At 48.5% G+C, this 6,757-nt stretch overlaps 1 protein-coding gene across 1 annotated transcript in view; it reads right to left on the bottom strand.

The window, feature by feature from the left end:
- The window catches only part of METTL22 (methyltransferase 22, Kin17 lysine), a 20,864-nt gene that overhangs the window by 1,388 nt on the left and 12,719 nt on the right, over nucleotides 1-6,757 (bottom strand). The window lies entirely within an intron of this gene.

Consider the following 6,757-nt stretch of genomic DNA (forward strand, 5'->3'; position numbering starts at 1 on the left):
CCCAATTCCCCAATAAAAAATCTTTAAAAAAAAAAAAAAAAAGAATGAAAAGACAACCCACCTAAGTGGGGAAAATATTTGGAAGTTATATATCAGAAAAGAGTCTAGTATCCAGAATATATAAAGAACTCTTACAATTCAATAACAAAAAGACAAACAACCCAATTCAAAAATGGGCAAAGGAGGGCCGGCCGAGTGGCTCAGTTGGTTAAGAGCTCGCTCAGGAGTGCGAGCTCTAAGCAACAGTGGTTCGATGCCTGGCCCAAGCTGAGCTGCCGCTGAGCTGCCAACAGGTGGCAGGATCGCTCAGCTAAAACAAAAAATGGACAAAGGATTTGAATGGACATTTCTGCAAAGAAGAAATACAAATGTCCGACAAACACACGAAAGGAGGTTCAACATCATTAGTCATCAGGGAAATGCAAATCAAAACCACAATGAGGTACCATTTCACACTCGCTAGGATGGCCATAATTTAAAAAAAAAAAGGAAAATAAGTGTTAACGTAGACATGGAACCCTCATACATTGCTGATGGGGATGTAAAATGGTACAGCCACTATGCAATACAGTTTAGGAGTTCCTCAGTAAGTTAAACATAAAATTACCACATGACCCAGCAACTCTACTCCTAGGTAGATATCTAAAAGAATTGTAAATGGGTGTTCAAACAAAAACTTGTATATGAATGTTCATGGTAGCACTACAATAGCCAAAAAGTGGAAACAGCCCAAATGTCCATCAATGGATGAATGGATGGACAAATTGTGGTAGGTCCATATGATGGCATATTATTCAGTCATACAAAAGAATGAAGTACTGATACATGCTACAACATGGATGAATCTTAAAGACAAAAGCCCACGTACCATATCATTCCATTTACTCATATATGAGATATCTAGAATAGGTAAATCCATAGAGACAGAAAGCAGGGTGGTCCCACCCCCATGGAGCTCCCATTCTGGTGTTGGGAGACGGCGTGTTAAAAAAGGTTAATTAACATATAACTAAGGAAGTGTGTTAAAAAAGGTTAATTAACATATAACTAAGGAAGCTCGTTTCCGACAATAAGTGCTCTGAGGGAAATGGCGAAGAGGATGGTGTGCCCAGCGTTTGCGTGGGTACATCAGCCGTGATGGCCAAGGGGTCGCCTGGAAAGCGGTGACATTTAAGCCGAGGCCTGAATGCTAGGAGGGAGCCTAGATGAGATTATCTCCTGCTCATTCCCGTGCGTTTGTACCTTCTGCCGGGCTCCTCAAAGACCCAGGGTTTGCCTCGAGCTTTCCTGACCTAAATGACCCCAGTAAGATGTGGACAGCAGTGTGCCATGTCCGACAGAAGCAGCTGTTACATCTGACACGTCACAGACACGTCACAGCTATAGATTCTGCTGTCTGGGTCCTTCTGAGCTGCCAATCCAGAGGAGACACGACAGTGCAGTTCCCCCTTCCTGCTCAGGACACACGGAAACAACAGGGGAACTGTGTCATCCCCTAGTGCCACCCCCACGCCCTGCAGGGCTTCCGGGAGGCAGAAAAATACCTGACAACAAAGGACTATCCTGCTCAAAATGTCACTAGGGCTAAGGTTGAGAAACCCTGCGCTAGATAATGTGCATGTAGTTCCAGGAACATGGAGAGAGCGTAATACATACTAGGTCCCTTCCTCCTGTGGCTAGAGATGCCTTCATACTCACCCCAATTCTTCTTGTCAGTACACGCGAGGGCATCTCAGGGGTTCAGATGGAGGGGCGTGGCTTCCGCTCTCATCTCCAGTGCTGGAGAAAACAGCACAGATCTCTGCCTCTTCCGAGATCTGTGAAGACTTTGTTGGCATGTCTGAGATCTCGGAGGACAATACTTGGCATACAAGTAGGTGATCTATTCATACTAATTAATTACACTGCAGGTAAAGGGCAGTGTCAAGCAGGATGCTGAGGGAGGACGCTGACTCCCCGCCCCTCCCTGGGGGAGCGCTTGGCCCTAGGAGCTGTCCAGCAACTCCCTGCTGAAACTTCACAGTGGAGGAAAAAACCCAAACTGAGATACAGCCCTTTCTCCCCCTCGTGCCGCCCTCTCCTCCTTACAGACAATAGAAGATAAAACCAGGACACAGGGTGGCACAGAGGTGATAATCTTCAAACTGTGGAGTTCCAGAGATCTGGGTTCATAACCTAGATGTGACAGTTACGAGTTGTACGACTTTATACCCATGATTCAAGCTCTCCAAGCCTCAGCTCCTCATCGGTAAAGTGAGGATGATGATAATGATGACGACGACGATGATGATGATGATGATAATGCCTGTGTGACTGGGCTCTCATGAGTATTAAACGGGAGAAGTGTCTGCAGAGCATGTAGGAAGCACTCCACAGATATTAGCTATTGCAATGACCGTTCTCATAATCATCACTCTCGCAGTGTGGGTTCCTCCAGAAACAGACCCTGAGACAAGGGTTTGAGTGCTTCATCTGGGAAGTGATCCCAGGAGACTCCGGTAGGGAAGTGGGGTTGTGAGATAGGGAAGGAAAGCAGATAATGAAGCAATCGCTGCGGGCAATTGGAGCTGCATCCCACTGGGGACGCTGGGAGGCAGCGTAGAGCATCACTTCAGGGGCGAGGGGGCTGGGGTCTCTATACAGCAGCTACTATCAGCCCTTGGTCAAGGACTGCGTGCCCAGGGAGAGCTTTGCCTGGAAGGCACCAGACCTCACGTGGCTCCTGGGAGCAGCTGATGGGATGGGTTCACCAGGGCTCTAGTCCCAGACAGGCCGTGGCTCCCCGGCTGCGTGACTTCGGGGCTGTCACTGACTCTCTGAGCCTCAGATTTTGTCAATGGAGATGGCAGCTTATCCTTGCTGATTGCTGAGAAGATTAAGTGTGGTAGCTCATGAGTGTAGCTTGGGAAATCGATGCCCAAGCCACGTAATGCCCGCATCCTCCTTAGGAGGACCGCTGACTGCATCAAAGCTGCTTTCATTGAAATATCCTTCATTCTCCTCTGGAGTCGCAGGATGATGACAGCCCTCCACTCATGCCCCTGTCCTATGTGTCGCCAAGGGCCTGACATCCGCCAGGACATCTGGGTTCTGAGCAAGGGGTGGGGGCGTGACTCAGGCTGCCTTGGCCCCTCCTCACGTGTGTGATGCAGCACAGTAAGCTGAGCTGGGTGGTAGTGTGTGAACAAAATAAATGCCTTTGGGATCAGTAGTCCTTAGAGGCTACTGGCTTCAAGTCAGACTCAACTGGGCCCCTTCGCAGGGCTGCAGATCACAGGCTGTGGGACCCCTGGGGTCCCTCCTCCTCTCTGACCCTCAGTTCCCTTTATCACCATAAAACAAGTTGATACTGAGAGACGTGTCTGTCCCACGAGGAGGACAGACAGTTGAGTTTGACCCTGGTTTCTGAGCACCTCCCCTGACTCATGCACTAGGCTCATCCCTGGGTTCCAGAATCCTTACCATGAAGGACCCCAAAGTCACACAATCACATGTGGATCCCATGAGACAGGTCCTGTGAAAGAGCTTTATGAGCATAGAATGCCGTACAAGTGTTACAAGTGATTATCGCCCAGCCCGGCAGTGAACAACTGGGCACCTCTGGCCATGTCTGGAGACAGTTTGGGTTGTCACACCTGGGACGAGGAGGGAGACGCTACCGGCATCTAGTGTGTAGGGGCCAAGGATGCTGCTAAACATCTAAGCACACAGAACAGCCCCACAACAAAAAATGATCAGGCCCCAAATGTCAATCGTGCCGAGGTTGAGAACCCCTGCTCTAGGCTAAGCGCTCTAGGCTGACAAGACTGACCTTGGGCAAGTGTAAACCTCTCTGAGTCTGTTTCTTCACCTGTGAAATGGGGCTAAGAATAACAGTCCTCATCCCGTAGGGTCATGGTGAGGTTTATAAGAGATGACCTGTGTAAAGCGGTCTGTCCAGGGCTGTACAAACAGCCAGAAAAGTAACAAGAGCAGTAGGGCCCTCTCCACATCTCTTGATTTCAGTTTTGACTCTTCCCTGCGGTGGCTGCCCTCCCCCGGGAACATCCAGGTGTGGGTTGTCATGGAAACCTTTAACGACTGGCATACTTAAGAGCTTGATGGATATTTTTCTCCCTAAAATAATCTATCCTGTCAGTTAAGTAACACTTAGGTGAAGTGGTTAGGCAAGTGAGATTGTTTTACCATCACTACCCGTTGAGAAAAAGGTGCCTGCTGGAAGAGTTTCTTTCCATCTCCCGCAGACAGGCAGTTAATGGAAATGCAACAGCCAATAATCAGTAATAGTGATGATGATGGTGGTGCCGGTTGCCATCTCTCACGCCTCTCCCCTGAGTCAAGTTATGAGGACTGACAATCAAGTTCACGAACTTGTTGCAATGATGTTGCTAAACTTTTTTTTTTAATATCAGAGGGATTATTCATTATGAATTTGTACCACTGGACAAACAGTTAACCAAGTTGATTATTTGGAAGTGCTGAAAAGGCTGCGTGAAAAAGTTAGACGACCTGAACTTTTCGCCAACAATTCATGGCTCTTGCATCACGACAATGCGCCAGCTCACACGGCACTGTCGGTGAGGGAGTTTTTAGCCAGTAAACAAATAACTGTATTGGAACACCCTCCCTACTCCCCTGCTCTGGCCCCCAGTGACTTCTTTCTTTACCCAAAGATAAAGGAAATATTGAAAGGAAGACATTTGGATGACACTCAGGACATCAAGGGTAAAACGACCACAGCTCTGATGGCCATTCCAGAAAGAGTTCCAAAATTGCTTTGAAGGGTGGATTAGGCGCTGGCATTGGTGCATAGCTTCCCAAGGGGAGTACTCAAAGGTGACTGTAGTGATATTCAGTAATGAGGTATGTAGCACTTTTTCTAGGATGAGTTCGCGAACTTAATTGTCCGACCTCGTATGTGATAGGTGGTTTGCATGCATCATCAAGTATAACCTTGAGAGGTAAGTATTAGTAGTGTGCCCATTTTACAGACATGGATGTTGAGGCTCAGAAAGGCGTGTTAGGGCTGGTTGAGCCCCATTCAGACACCAGGCACCACGCTCTAACCACCAAGCTTTATTGCCTCTCAGGAACCTCAGGTGGAAGGTGTGGGAGAAGGCTCAGTTCCTTTTGTCCCTGGCCCCAGCACTGAAACCATCAGCTCCAGGCTCTCTTCTTGGCGAGCTCTGAAGCTAGAAACTCCACCACGTGCTCATGGAGGCCATTTCTGAGCTTGGCTCCCTCCTGGTCCAGACACTCCTGTCCCACACAAATGCTCCTGCGTGACTCCGATGTCCATGGCTTCCTAAAGTCTAAGGCAGAATCGTGGCACAGCCCTGGCTGTCAAACCCTTTGATCTGTCTCAGGACAATGACACAGCATGGTCTCCAACCCACATGGGTCCTCCCTGCCTTCAGGCCAATAGTCCTTACCCTGGGCAGGGGGTAATGGAAAGAACGCTAGCTACAGGGTCAGACCGACCTGCGCTAGACCCCACTATTGTTACTTCTAAGTCCTGTGGCCTCAGATAGCCTACGGTATGCTTCGCGGGCCTCAGCTAACCCATCTCTAAAATGGGCACAGGTTTGGTGTGCTGATAGATGAAATCAGTGGTAGTTGCTTCACACACGTGAGTTTGATTTGAATTAGGGTGTGGGGCTAGCTGGGTGCTGGTGGCTCTCAGAACTAGTATACCACTGCATAACCTACACCAGGTTAGGGTCCCCCAAGAGTCACTGGGGACCCACACTTGGAGCCACTGCCAGTGGCTAAGGGGACTGATGGCCATGACCTAGATTCCTTGCTGCATTTCTGCTGTCATTCCTGAGGCTGAGGCGCCACCTCATGGCAAGAGCCCTCCAACGAGCTAGCTCCAAGGTAAGAGATCCGCCTTGGAACTTGGAGCAGGAGAAAATGACCTCCAGGTTGGTTGGGAGACGCGAGGCGGAGAACAAGCTCCTTACCTACCCACACTGTTGGCTGGTTGGGCTGGAGCAGGGGTCAGCAAACTTTTGAGATGGAAGAGCCAATCCTGTCCCTCACAACAATTTAAAAATTATTCAAGAGCCATAAAACAAATGAAATCACCATTATGTAAATAATATCCTTTAAAAATTTTATAAATGGAAACTATGATAGTTTATTTTCGTTTTAAATTTTACGTGAGAGCCACACATTCGTACCCAAAGAGCTGCATGTGGCTCGCGAGCCGCAGTTTGCAGACCCCTGGGCTAGAGTAAGCAGGCCTGAAAGCTCTGGGTTCCATTCAGTTGACGCATTCACGCATCCGTTCATTCACTCAGCACAGCTGGCTCCTTTGCGTTCTTCAGGACCTGCCTTCCCGCCCCCCCATCACCTCCACTCATCACCTCACCCCTCATTAATGCTCATCTAGTCCCCGGAGCATTGTTTTTCCTTGTAACACTTGTCAACCCCGTCACGGTTTTACACACACACACACATACACACACACACACACACACACACGAACTCATCCTAGAAAAAGTGCTACACACCTCACTGCTGAATATCACTATGGTCACCTTCGAAGTACTTCCCTTGGGCAGTTATGCACCGATGCCAGTACCTAGTCCACCCTTCAAAGCAATTTTGGAACTCTTTCTTTTTGTGGAATGGCCATCAGAGCTGCCGTCGTATTGCCCTTGATGTCCTGAATGTCATCAAAATGTCTTCCTTTCAATATTTCTTTTATCTTTGGGTAAAGAAAGAAGTCATTGGGGGCCAGATCAGGTGAGTA

The sequence above is a fragment of the Hipposideros armiger genome, unplaced genomic scaffold (genome assembly GCF_001890085.2).
Source record: "Hipposideros armiger isolate ML-2016 unplaced genomic scaffold, ASM189008v1 scaffold_461, whole genome shotgun sequence".
Lineage (NCBI taxonomy): Eukaryota > Metazoa > Chordata > Mammalia > Chiroptera > Hipposideridae > Hipposideros > Hipposideros armiger.